The sequence below is a fragment of the Opisthocomus hoazin genome, chromosome 11 (genome assembly GCF_030867145.1).
Source record: "Opisthocomus hoazin isolate bOpiHoa1 chromosome 11, bOpiHoa1.hap1, whole genome shotgun sequence".
In the NCBI taxonomy this organism is placed as follows: domain Eukaryota; kingdom Metazoa; phylum Chordata; class Aves; order Opisthocomiformes; family Opisthocomidae; genus Opisthocomus; species Opisthocomus hoazin.
Genome location: NC_134424.1, coordinates 21199476 through 21214112, shown reverse-complemented (window position 1 = coordinate 21214112; position 14637 = coordinate 21199476). Strand labels below are relative to the sequence as shown.

Sequence of the window (14637 nt, the reverse complement as noted above, 5' to 3'; positions counted from 1 at the left end):
CACCCTCATGGGGAAGAATTTCTTCCTTATATCTAATCTAAATCTATACTCTTAGAGCTCATCACGCCTTGTCCTATCACTCCATGCCCTTGTCAAGAGTCCCTCTTCAGCTCTCTCACAGGCCCCTTCAGGCACTGGAAGGCCACAATAAGGTCTCCCCGCAGCCTTCTCTCCTCCAGGCTGAACAGCCCCAGCTCTCTCACCCTTTCCTCCTAGGAGAGGTGTTCCAGACCTCTGATCATCTTCATGGCCATCCTCTGGATCCTCTCCAACGGGCCCATGTCCTTCTTATGTTGGGGGCCCCAGAGCCAAATGCAGTACTCCAGTACTCTGGCACTCTTTTGTTTGCATTCTTCATAGGCACTTCGAGCCAGGCTGCTGTATGTATTTATAGACATTCACACACGTGCCCATACTTCAAAGCTGAGTTTTTCTTTAAAATTGTGATAGTACCAGACAGTACCAGCTAGTCCACAGACAAACAAGTGACAATCAATAGCTGTACCACTGCTAAAGGTTCATTTGGAACCATATTACCACCCTGTTACGGTGACAAGCCATTTCCAGACGGATGCACAGCGTAGGCCAAAACAAAAGTTACAGCTGACATTCTGTTTGCCTGTTCACTTTTATCCTAACTGAAGCACTTTCTAATACAAGCAATCATTTTAAATATCATCAAGTGACAGCAGGAGCATAACTGGCAGTAGGAAAAGATAAGAACTATAGCGTATATATACACATATATATACACACACATGCAAACTAACATCAGCTAATCCCTGGACACCTGGCAGAAGGTCCCAGTCTTCATTTACGTACCAGATCAGAAGGGACCACAGGGCATGAGAGGCACTACTCAAAAGTAGGTGCAGCAGGAAGGGATGACTGGCAGCCCTAGAGTCAGGTTTCACTCAGACAGGAGTCTTACTAATATCCAAGTTCACTTACTAAATTCAATACATATTTTGTTTCAAAAACAGACTAAAGATTTTACCCATTAATTATTACATCATCCCAGAAAATGTTAAAGGGTTACAAAAGAAATCACAAACTAATGCCTTTAATTAAACATATCAGAGTGCAGTGCCACTAGTCCCTCACTACATTTAAGTGATCTAAAATTTAACTGTCTATACACTACAAAGCAGGCCTCGTGGTTATAAACAGACCTCATAGATGACATCTCAGTTTGTCTCAGTTGTACAAGAACCCAGAAGGACTCCAGAGAAGCTGACCCTGGACAATCAGTTTTTTGAATTGGCAATAAAACTAGGTACTCTGCTGGGATGTGGCGGTAGGATCTCATACAAGGGATAGTAGTCAAGAATAAACTGAATGCCTATCTGAGCGCCACATTTGAGATGACCCATACTGATGAACAAAGTCACACCACCCTGCAAATCATGCCCTGAGGGCACAATAGCCTCGCATTTCTAAATATGTCCTCTCAGACCCATTTCTGACTAATAATACCTCACATATATTTTAAGTTACCCATCTCTCCCTCAATATAAGTATCAGAGTAGACCCAGAAAACCTCACTACCTCAGTTCCTAGAGTTCTGATACTTTTATGTTAGATTCAAAAAACACTCAGAAATTCAAACAGCATGAGGCAAGTATGAAACAAGGATATATCACCTCCAAAAACCTTGCAAGATCAATAATTACAGAGTATCTTCTCTAACAGGAGGTGGGGTTTTTCTTTGGTTTTGTTTGGGGTTTGTTTGTTTAGGTTTTCTTAGTCCCTGGAAAGAGAGATAAAAAACAAAAAAGCAGAGACCTTCCACTAAGTCTCAGGTGTCAACAGCATATTGCTGGGGTTATTTTAATAGCTGCCAGAAATTTGTGTTCTGACACAAACTCCCCATAGTGAAAAATTTGGGAAAGCAGATATAAAGAAAAATGTAAAGGATCTGTATCCCCACATACAAAGTAAGAGGAGGGGAGTGGCAGGATTGATTCAGTAACATTAGCACTGGGAGGACAAGTGAGCAATTGCCAGCAATCCTGCTGAAGGCAAGGCAAAAGTTTCTGGCATCACCCTTCCCAGAGGGACAACATTAGAAGGACAGTTTTAATTTGCATTATCTCATCTGCGTGATCATCCTGAGCAACTGTGGACCCAACTGCCTCTCCCTGAGGAACGAAATGGCCTAGCAATCTCATCTGTGTAAAGGAAAGACAATCCTGAAGCAGAGTATGAGCCTCTGCTGAGGCCATGTGCCAGGGCCTACCTGCAGCGAAGCGGTTCTTCTGATAGACCTTTGCTGGTTTATGCCGGCGAAGATCTGGGCTACTGGGACAATCACTAGAGTTTCTCTGTTGTTATTCCAGGACCCAGAAAACTCAGACTGCAGAATTATAGAAATATAGAAAAAAAAAAACCTGCTTCATTTATTTTTATGCAAGATCACAGACAATTTTAGCAGCCCACTAGTAATACACTAAGCTGGTAGGCACTGCCAGTCTGGAAGGTGTGATTTTCATACATGTAAAGAAAAAAGAAGCTCCAACCTCATGGAAAAACAGAACCAAGTGTGGTCCTGGTCACAGAGAATTCCTCCAAATTAAAACCTTCATGTTTTACCTTCCCCCAGCTTGGTGAAGTGACCAATACTGCACTCATCCTCTTGCCTGTCAATGAGTGTGGTATTTCTTAATCACAGTATTTTACACAGCTATGCCACTAATTAGATTTGTCCTTGACAAACTGGAACAAAAATGAACTTTTCAGCAGCGTACCAACGTATCAACAAGAGCAATGAAGAGGTACACTGGGGAACTGCGATACCGTGCAGGTGTCCAGGTGACAAGCCACCATAGGAAACATTATACAAGTGAAGGTCCACTTTCCCCAAGGCCTTCGGTTGTCAGTTTTAAATTGGGACACTCACCCGTAGTGCCTCAGTTCCAATACTTCATTAACTCCGATTTAACACAACAGTTAGGACACTGTCAACTCAACAAGGAAAGGCTGCAAACCTAACAATACTCTTAAGTAGTTCTGACCTCTCCTTCTCCCCCGACATGCAAAAGTCAACTTTTTTCAAACTAGCAGAATCTCTCTGGATTTAGTGCAACTGATAAGCTTCTCTCACTTGCTTGGTGGAACACACAGCACAAAGCACAAAATTTATAAGGAACTCAAGAAATCTTGCAATCAATATGCAGCACGGATCTCTGCACTACAGCAGTTACATTATCTTGTGTGGCACATGCACTGTTCCCATGGCAACCAGCATCCTTCATCCAACTCCATTATTACGGCTATTTGAGGCTTTCAGAATCTCTGGTGTCCAAGCCATTGCTCAGAGCTACTTTGTGCTAATAAGCCTCAAGAATAGATACAAGAAGAAAAGAAGAAAATAAGCAAACTCTTTTCTGCTAATCTATAAGCAACACGGAAAGCAAAAAGTGGCACGACAAATACAATTCAATCAGCTAAGGCGAAGCAACTCTTACATAACCATCTTCATTAAGTGAGACGAAGATGGTGCAAATTCACTACAGCCTTTTAATTCCAGAAAAATTAAGTCAGCTCAGTAAGTTTGTTGATGAAGAATGGCTTTGTAACAGGTATGCAGAAACAAAAATCTTACTGTGCATCTGTTGCAATACTAATGTCTCTGTCATCGATATCAAATATTTATTTTTAAAAACAACCGAGTTTGTAACTATCTGCAGAACAGTTCAAGAAAATAAATTGATTTTGACCTTTTTCTGATGTCCAACATTAAAGTTTTAAAGGGCTATCATTAAAATCTATAATCTTTATAGTATAATCTATATTTGGTTTACATAAATTGTCCCTAGATACTTTAAGTAAGATTTCTCCATCAATGACACCATTTTTTTTGCCATTCAAGCATTTCCACATCAAAGCATTACAACACCTCATTATGCTTTGCACAGCTTAATACAAAGTTTCTCTTAGTCACCAGCCAGGGAATTTCAGACAGAAAATAAATAGCCTAATTTATTAAGGCAACCCTTGACAAATCATCCCTAAGTCGCTAGCTAGAGGTTTTATCCCTGTGAAATACACATGGGTCAGTAGGAACAGAAATGCTTTGAAGTTGGAGGGTTTGAAGGCTCTTAAAAAGAAGTGTTAAAATAAATAAAGAAGGCGTTACACCAGAAAGTGCCCCCACAATTGACAAAGGAGACTGACAGGCTGCTGAATCCAGCTGATCTTTGGCTACACTTAAGCTTAATTGTGCTCAGCACCTGTTCAGAAAGAACAGTAATTCTTTAAGTGTCTTGAACACCATCTATCCTCAGCTACACTGGCCACATTCAGTGTCAGGTCAGATCTATCCCTTGCTGTTAAAGGTAAGCAAGGTCAAAAGTCTTCAGAATAGACCCATCAGGGAGACAAATGCAACCAGCTGGTGCCACTCTCACAAGCCCCCAGCCATTCACACAGCATCCAGGCATCAAGATCAACAAACCCAGTTTCACCTGGCCTCTATGCACAGCTGGAATAGCAGGTCTCACGAAACTCCATGAAGTAGGGGACTTTCTCCCTGCCCCTGCTGCCACATTCCAGCTCCAAATCAAACACTGTGACCCAAACTGGAGCCCAGGAGGACCGCTGGCAGGTCCTGTTCTTTTGGGCCAGAGAGCGGTAGTTCAGGGACAATAACCGACATTACACTCAAAGAATGATTTTCAAGCATCAGTGACAAATATTTAAATATTAGGTTCTACAGGAAATAAGACTTAAACTATCACTACTGGTAAATGAACATGCTAAGCACTGAGGAAAAGTAAATAAAACACATTACTTGTTCACAGCTACTGTCATCGTTATGTGTACCTGGTGCTGTTTGCAACCTGCAAGCCTCCTGATCGGCTGGTGCCCTCGTCTCGCCGTTGCTGCAGCTAGCAGGTGTGCCTGATCTGTCTCCAGGCTGACGCTGCCTTTCCAAATAGCTGAACTCATTTCAGCACAGTGAAGAAAGCACAACTACTATTTGAGTACCTTCCTTAAGGTTTAAGTGTCTTTGCATTTGAGGCTGAAGGCATGTTGCTATTCATCTCTGGGACAGATTCTGAATTCTGCTAATGTTTGACAGCTAGTGAAGTCAACGGAATTAAACTCATTTGTGCCACTTAAGCCCACAAAGAAGCTTAACATAATTAATCATACAGCTTTCTGCTATTAAATAGTTTGCAAGAGGAAAAGGCATGGAATTTTCCATCTACGCCTTCCCTTTGGAACCTGCATAACTAGTTTGCACACTAATTTTCTTGCTCATGAGATTGAAAAACTCAGTTTTCACAGAGAAGATAGGGAGAGATGATCCAGGAATGCTTAAACTGTTCTTCCTTTTTTTGTGCTTCAACCCAGGGACAGCTGCTTACTTCCAGTTCAAATGCAGTTCTGCATCACCCTCCTGTACGTGACCAGCAAGGGATACTAAGATGGGACGGCTAGGTGAAGCAAACCAGTAGGTGCATCTGAGGAACATGACATCATGTTGCCCTGAAACCCATCTGCTAAGTTATAGAGGATCTATGACACAAGAACAGCCAGATCCTTGAGGAATGATATTCTTTCAGAAATGTTAAAACCCTGTTCAAATAATCCCAGTTAATTTTAATTTCGGAAGGTTAGATAGTCCTCAGAATTTTCTCTAATTGCATATTCCTCAGAATAGACTCCTCTGGTTGCTCTGTAATCAAATCATAATTAAAGCATCTGTGTCATTTTATCTATCTCTTCCTGCTACTTGTAGCATTTACAGAAGGCAACAAAAATGCAGCATGCAAAATTTCCAGCATCAATGCTCATCATCGGAGCAGTAATAGGGATTTGTGCCAGCATGCCTGTCTGAGTGTCTCCTTAGGCTTTCATTAGCCTTTAAAAACAAATGAGTAAGAGAAGAATACTAAACAGTGGCCCCCTTGCTGCATCTACAACTGGAGGCCATGCTCTATTCCCGTGGTACTTCTTAAAACAGCTGCCTCATTTCATCTCAGCTTCACTGAAAAAACAGTCCTTCCATGGGGAAACGGTTGTCGTAGCCTGAAATTAAGAGATATGTTAAACAGCAATACCACCTTTACACATGAAAATATTTTCTCTTTGAGCATTGTTGTCTGACTGAGTCTCCACTCCATTTCAGTCAGGAAAAAAAACAACAAAAACAAAAAAAACCCCTAAAAACAATCAACAAGCAAACCCACTCCCTTGAGCTATATCACAGAATCCCCAAATTAATTCATTCTAGGGTTCAGACTGGTGAAGAGTTGGTAGTATGTGCCCTTTACCTTCAAGGGCATATTATAAGTCATATTTCAGAAGAAAGGTGACTGCATGAACTACGCAAACTCTCCCCCACCCCTCCAACACCCACTGCTCAGAAGTGATGAAAACACTAAGAAAAATCCTCTGGGAAAACAGTGGGCATCTTGAGCTTAGTTCTAGCTATTTTACTTCAGAGGGAAGAAAAAAAAAAACAAACCTAAAAAAAACCCCAGAATTTCTGGCACAAGCAGAATTCAAGATCAAACGGGGATAATTTACTTACAAATTTTTAGTTTGTATTGAAAAGAATACATCAATTGGCAACTGAAAGCATGTATTTTTCAAATTATGATTTTGTGATGTATTTATTCACCAGACACATGACTTTTGCCTCCTTTCTTCTGCCCTTGATTTTAGTCTTGTTACACAGTTTTGTAAAGTTGCAGAATGAACCTCAACTGTGTAGGCATAGTTTGCTAAGCATATGAATACAATTGGTATCAAACATACTGATTTTTCACTGTACACTTTTCCTTCATACACAATTCTAATTAAACATTAAAATAATGATTTTACACAGAAAGATTCAATTTACACAAAGATTATTCTAAGACAGCACTTCAAACCAAAATCAGCATTAAATTAGCTAACAACATATCACATCTCTTAAAATATAAAGATCAAAACTGGAATAAGCTCAAAAATTTTTGATTTTTACCAAATCACTCAATAATTCTTCAATAACTTCTATTTTTGAACGACAAACTCTTTCAGAAATGATTTTGAGTGGAAAAGCGATTATGGAACAATTGATACCTAAAGCTTAATTTAAGTCTTAAAGAGAAGGCCTTTTCATATCTAATAGATGTTAGCTACCAACCAGGTAAGGCCCCCATCTGGATTTGATTTTATTTCTTTTATGGTTTTGTTGTTGTCGGGTCTTTTTGTGGGGTTTTATTTATTTGTTTTTAAAAGCAGACAACAGTGTCACATGGGAGTTCGTACAGAGTAAGACAAATGCAGGACTTCCGAGACACCAAAGTGATCAGTGTGTCAATCACAGCTGAAGTCAAAGGACTTGTACCTGTTATGCCTTGTGGGTTCCCTGTAACCCGCAGAGCTCCTTTGTCACAAAGAGCTGTCATTAGCCCAGTACAAAGCAGAATTATTGTTAGAAGAGTGGCATTTTCTGCAGATTTAAGCCTGATCAGAGTAGCAACATGGCAATATCAGAACGCTGATGTAAATGGTTCGGGTCCGTTGCCTTGAGGTAAAGCCAAAGCATGACCTCTCATGCTAACGCTGTTCCAACTACACCAGTGCAACTGACAGCAGCCTTCGGTCCCCAGCTCGCAGATCACATCAGCTCTGTTGTGGACATGCTCAGCATCTTCTGTGTTCACAAGCTTACATGTCGGCCAGATCTTGAACAATTAAAATTATTGCAAAATACATTTGTGCAAAAATAAAAAAAACCAAAGGGTTTCTTGGAAAGTAACAGCTGGTTGCTCATATTACACTGTGTGATTTTCCTTCTTCAAATTCCTTCGTAACAGAGAGGAGCAGGGTGGAATACATATACAGAAATACATTTTTTAATTATTTTACCTTCTAGGATATGAAGGACCAAATCTGCATTCTGTAAGTAGTACTCTTTGTGCAGATGGCAGGTTTTTTTTTTTTCCATCTTTTTAAAGAAGATCCGGGTGTAGATGAATTTACTTACCAGGTTACGTTCCAATCTGACTGAACAATACACATTTCAAATATCCAACTGCCAGTGTTGTCCTTACAAAAGGCTCACACAAGTGGCCTGAGAAAGTCTTAGATTTTATAGATACTACTTTTCCCCTTAAAAATCTAAATAAAAAAAAATTATCCAATAATCCACTTGGTATTTCATTCTATCCTCAGACAGAGCATATGACATAAGCAGAAGTTGGGGCTGAAACGCTGGCTATCCTCACACTGACAGTCAAAGGACATGCTTCTGGAAGCAGGGGAACAAAAACATGTCAGTCGCTAGAGGTTCTGAAGCATATCAATTGTACTTTTTTTAAGCCAGATACCAGATAATTCAGCCGTGACCTGAACACAGCTTAGCCTTGCGGTAGATAACAAAAATCTAAAGATTGCAATTCTTACTGCTATTCGTCCAACAAAAGACTTTGCTGCCTTGTCCGCTGTTTTACTGAGCCACTGCAACAACCAGCCTTGTCTTTTAAGTGAGATCTGTCACGACTGCGAAAGCGTTCACTGTCTTTCTCTGTTTGGCCACGTCTGTGCTGTCATTGCCTGTTCAAAGAGGTCAGGACTGCAGCGTCAACCTTCCACTACAAGCATTCAGAAAGGCTTTGAGGTGCACTACTTTCTGCATTTTACGTAACCAAATGTGTCACCGTATTAAAAGCACAACCATGCACATGTCACAGATGACCATGTAACACGCAGTTGAAAGGCACGATATATCCCCGAGTCCAAATTCATTTTCCGTTTCCAACATTCAAGGCAAGCACGAGTTAGAAGAAATCACGGTAAGCAGAAAATCCTAAGATAACTTGAAAAGAAATTGTCACCAAGGATTCTCTTCACAGATAATATTTTTTTTCCAAATCACTTGTTCGTAGTTGAGTCATCCCAGAAAGCATCCACAGCTTTTGTAAATCTGTCACTGCATATAGGACGATGAGTGCAGAATTCTTACAGATTATTTAGAAATTTCCTTTTTGCATCTGTAGCTTGGACTGCACTTACATGGTGAACAGATTAAAACATAAGAGTCAAAAAACCATCTTCCCCACTACCTTCCTACTTGTTCCCAGTCCTCATGTTCAATTACTACTCTGTTATACTTAATACTGACATCAACGCTGCAGTACTTCAGCAATAATAGAAGCATCACATCAGCAGTTATTATCTTCAGGAAATATATTAGCCACCAACACGTCCACGTTAACAAATAATCGTTTGCTTTTGAAACATGTTATAGCAACCCACAGTATTCATGAATCAAGTGAGATTGGTGTATGCAGCCTCTGAATGTTAGACGAGACAGACTCAGGTTTTAACTTTACTACATGGAACCACATGTTCAATAAAGCAGACATGAAAATTGCTTCATTTCTCCCTTTTCCAAATGCATAAGAAATAGTAAGATTTACACACATAAAATACACAGCCCTGTCTAGAATATGTTAAACTCACTGGGTATGAAAGATTCATTAAGCACAAAACAAGTATTCATCATGACAACAACTGCCTAAAACTTATGCAGACCCATGCTCATATGAGCACATGTGATAGAAGTAAACTGTAAAAACCAGCAGTCCATGCTGATCATCACCCAATGACATCATTTGTACCTTTAACCTCAGAAGAAGCAAAAAACATGGTTTTCTTACACATTCTGTAAACTCTAAAGATATAGAACTCTCTTAGCAGGAGTTCCCTGCAATGTCAGCATTGATACTAAAACACTTCAAACTTATCAATGGTTAAATTATGCTACCTAACTAAAAAAAAAAAAGAAAAATACTGAGCTGTCAATTCTTAACACAGTATTAACGTGGCAATTTCTGACAGATTTCATCCATTTACCACCAGGACTGAAATTTATTTTGGCAACTGAAGATACCTCTGTTCCCCCTGCCCCACCTCAAGTATTTAGATTCACACACATTAAGTGATTTGATCCTCACCAGTGCTGAAGTTCCATATACCAAATAAAACTCAATTTGAACAGCTCAAGCTGAGTCTCTTTGAAATTCAAGTCACTTTCACACCTGCATGCAAATTTAATAACTCCAAGTTTTAAATCACTGCCCTTCATATCTAGGTCTCCACATTTAAAGCCTAAGCTGCCAAGTTCCTCAGATTTTGAGGAGACCAGGATCAGCCACTGTCCCTTTAATGTTCCACCTCGTCTTTTTACTAGAGCTCAGTGTGATTCATTGGAATTTGCCAGGCAGGTCAGGAAATCCCCTGAAGCAGAGGAAGAATATTAAAGAGATGGGACATGTATATCAAATCTTATTACTGTTCTCTTATGAGAATCAATCAAGTGAAAGGACACGATGATGTCATTATGACATCATTTACTTTGGGATTAGAAATTCATAGCTACTTAGCAACCAAAGCTGTCCAATACAGAAGTAAGAGATTCCGTGGAAGATCTTATCATCTGACCCATTTACTGCACGATAAATATTTGTCAATTCTTGTTTCAAGACTTTGTAAAACGTACAATAAGAATCCCATTGTTTCAAGTGTAGAATATTAGAAATAACATGTTCTCTCTGAAGCTTTTTTGTTAATATTCAAGCACGTTTTTTTACCCCACAACAGCTAATATGTACATCCCCTCACAGGCATCTTCCTTTTCACCTTCTTAGCTCTAAACCCTAAAAATACAAAAAGAAAAAGCTTCTGCTAAACAGACCTTATTATTTTAAGAACTATAGACTATACAAGGTGTGAGTTTCTGGTAGAGACAAGGGAGACTAATATAAGTGCATAAGAATACAAGCTTCGAAGGCATGTTTATTCTAATAGCCTAAGCTGAAAATATCCAGCTGATGAGTTCCAGTATCTGTCAGAAATTCCAACAAAAAAAAAAAAAATAAAAAGCTTTGTGCGTGGAAAAGGAATTGGTCATGCTTCTTCTGCGGCTATTTCTGGGACCCAAAAAGGGTTTGATGCCCGGAATCCATGCCTGACCTGGTTTTCTTTAAAGTTCAGTCGTCCCTGTTGAAAATAAAGTTTAAACGAGCTCTCAAGCAACTGAGCAAAGACAATGCTGGAACTGAAATGGTAACTAAATCTTTAAATCCGCTATCGACAAGCTAGAAACAGAGCACTGGACTGACACTTCGCGCTCTGCCACAGCCTAAGAGAGCGTTGGAACACATTCAACATTAAACGAAAGAAAACGAACCGCTCCACCTTCGGGAAATAACTTCTACCGGGATGAGGCTGCTGAAGATTTCAGGGGAAGCAGCTCCGCATCCCCGAGCCAGCCGAGGGCTGCCCGGCAGCTCCCGCGGACCCCTGCCCTCCCTTCCCCCTCACAGCGGTACCGGCGCGGCCGCGCACACAGGCGGGGGCGGCTCGGCCGGGACTGCCCGGGCGTTCGAACGCACCCCAGCACCGCCGCCACCCCCCTCGGCAGCGCGGCGGGCAACAGGCGGCCGCCGGCGGCCGCTTCCCGGGCGGTTTTACCTCAGCGGCTCCCGCCTCCAGCCCCTCCGCGGGGCCGTCTCCCCGCTCCCCACACGGCTCCGCCGTCCGCCTCGCCTCAGGGTGCCTCAGCGGCCGCGGACCGCGCCCGGGAAAGGACCGAACTCCGCGCCCAAACGCGCACACCCTACCTGCCGCCGCGCCGGAGGAGGAGGAGGAAGCAGAAGAGCTGCCGTTGCCGCCGCCGCTGCCGCCGCCAACCGGCCCGAGCCCCCAGCGCTGCCCTCCCCGAGCGATAGTAATGTTCATTTAAAGCTCGGCGCCCGCCGCTCCGCCGCGCCCTCCCCGCGCAGCAGCGGCCGCGCAGCAGCCGGGCCCGCCGCGCCCCGCCCCGGTCCGCCCCTGAGGAGAAGGGAGGGGAGGGAATGGTCGGTGGGCTCGGCCCCCGGCTCAGGCCTCGGGGCTCCCCGCCAGGCCCGGCCCACCAGGCCGAGATCCCATCGCTCTGCCCGGAGGGGACACCGGTTACCGACTCACCCCTTCCCCCTCGTCCGTCTCCCGAGAGGCTCCCGGACCCGGTCAGGCAGACCCGTGCTGGAGATCGGTTCCCTTGAGTGGTAATGCTGGTTTCCCCTCGGCCTGAGTTAACAGAAGTTGAACAAAGTGAAGAACAGTGAGTCTGGGGAGCTGCTGGAACACCTAACGGGTTTCTGAGCGAGTGGTGGGTGTTTCCAAGGGGAAAGTGATTTCAAACAGGAAAGCTTAGAACTCGGTTCTGAAAGTGCTAAAACGTAGAGATGTTTCCAGACTTCCTCAAAAATGTCTGAAGTGTAAGAAGAGAAATGGTCAGAATCACCCCTTTCTTGGTTCCTTTTCGGTTTGATGTGTTCTCAGCGTAAGATTTCCAGTCAGAAGTCTCTGGCCACCTCTCGAGGGCACGTTCCCAGCCAGGGCAAGGGCGGGGTGAGCTCACCGCAGTGGTGGCTCCTCGGAGCAGCACTGCCTTGCCCCAGGGACCCCAGAGTAGACGCTCTCCCATGGCATGAGATGTTTCACAAAGGATGGCTGCTCTCCCACGGCATGAGGTGTTTCACCAATGACAACTGCTCTCCCACGGCATGAGGTGTTTCAACAAGGACGGCCGCTGTCCCACGACATGAGGTGTTTCACCAATGACAACTGCTCTCCCATGGCATGAGGTGTTTCACCAAGGACGGCCGCACGCAAAAGAGCCGCTGAACATGAACAGCTAGAAGAAAAACCATTGGCGCCCTTGACTTCCCAGGTGACTCTCTGAAATGACTGAATGGCAGTGACAACTGGCCAGATGACTGAACCAAAAGAACTCCTTCTAAAGGGTTTTTCAAGGTAAGCTGGTTTCTTTTACAGTGGGATTAAAGTAGCCATCATTGTAGCAGAAAAGTCAATCCCATGTCTTTTCCTATACGTCTCACTGCATTAAAGCACAGCATCTGTTGCTTAGAAGTTGAAGTAACATTCACAGTGTCTGCTAACATCTGTTGTCTTAAAATACACAAACTTGGTAACAAAACCAGCAATGTGCATTGCCCTGTCGTATACTTATCAGGTCAGGAAGACCTAGCCTCCTCCTTTTCTTCCCAAGCAGGTCTGGAGGGGATTTTTGGTTATCACTTACCCCATCAGTGGAGTAGGAACCCATCCCACATTTTTGTCTGTCTGCTTAATGTCTACATTCCTCCATGTGAACTTAAGGATGATGTGTGAACTAATGTTTAGCACATGATAATCATACAGCAATAGAAATATAAACACCGATGTTTCTTACTAGAACGTGCAGATAGAGAGGCTCATAAAATTGGCTAATTACCCTTTCGAAACCCAGCTAATTGTGCAGGGGGTGCCAGACTGCTCAGAATCTTCAATGACTTGCTTGTAAGTTTTAGTGTGGAAAATATGTTTGCCCATTAATTACAAGGAGTATTTATGCTGAGACTAATAATTGGATTGTCCTGTAATTCACCATAATAATCAGAAATTTTCTTTGCCCATGTGTTTTGAAAAAGTAATAGCTAATGATACTCTAGCTCTCTAATTTACACGGTGGCAATGAATAACTGCTGCTTTGCCATCTCTACTGTTACTTCGGGGTTATAGATTTGCTGCTGATTAGGACTTGATTAGCCCTTGTCTTCATCATAGTCCCATTGTCCTTGTGTTTAGGCTAAGTATTGGTTCTGATTGACTTGGCTTTTTTAAAATATAGGATATATTCAGTTGATGAGACCTGCTACCAGAGTAGTACTAACTGACTATTCAGGTCACTTGAGGCTGGATCTTAAACAGGAGCACTACCTTTCTCTGGGCATACCTGTGCAAAGAGTACAGAAGAGGCTCCAGCCCTCCACACTCTTCTGGCACTGTCTGGTAAGACATCTGTGGCTTACCTACCATGTTATGGCCATGTGACTGTCTAGGTTTCCTCTGCAGTGGTTACAATGCAGTGGGGTTGTCCGTCTCTTGCAGCCATGACAATTTGCGTTGGTAAGGTCAAAACTAGTATCTGAAAAGCAGCTACATGAACTAGCCGTCTGCAGCTGCAGATAGAAGATTTTGTACCACTTCCCCTCATGTTTTTGAATGAGGTGCTTTAACCTGGATGTGTTTTTTTTTTACTTGAAAGCTCTGATTTTGCACAGTAACTCAACATTAAGAGAATAAATTCTGTGCCAAATTCCATTAATAGCCTACTGGATCTTCAAATCAACTGTGCAAAGCAAACCCTAGCACAGTGGTTCCCAAATTGTTCATGAGCTGCTGGTCACTGGGTGTGATCTACGTTTCAGCAGTGCACCTGTATTAGACTTCAAGACACTTCAATTCAGTTTGATCTGATTATGGTCTGTGAGAGATTTGGGAAGTTAAAATTACCCTACTCGATCCAATATGCTTGGAAATCTGTGCTATGGTATCACAGAGCCAAAATGCTAACCCTTCCTTCTTGCCTGCCTGCCTGCCTTCCTGTCTTCCCAGCTTGCCTTCCTAGCCTTCCTACCTACTGCTTTTTCCTGACTGCATCCCTTGAAAGGAAGAAGTCTATGATTTGTTTTGGAGACAGTGTCATAATCTCTGACTGTTTAAGCTTTAGCTGCTAGGAGAGCTGTGACAGGGTCCAGTGGAAAGTTCTACTTAAAATTGGATTTCATGCTACAGTTCATTGACTTT

At 42.6% G+C, this 14637-nt stretch overlaps 1 protein-coding gene across 1 annotated transcript in view; it reads right to left on the bottom strand.

Moving 5' to 3' along the window:
• The window catches only part of SLC6A1 (solute carrier family 6 member 1), a 64335-nt gene extending 52579 nt beyond the window's left edge, over positions 1-11756 (bottom strand). The window contains exon 1 of the mRNA XM_075432755.1: positions 11625-11756. The gene's annotated coding sequence lies outside the window, so the exon portion shown is untranslated. The remainder of the gene's footprint in view (positions 1-11624) is intronic.
• Positions 11757-14637: the final 2881 nt, after the last annotated feature.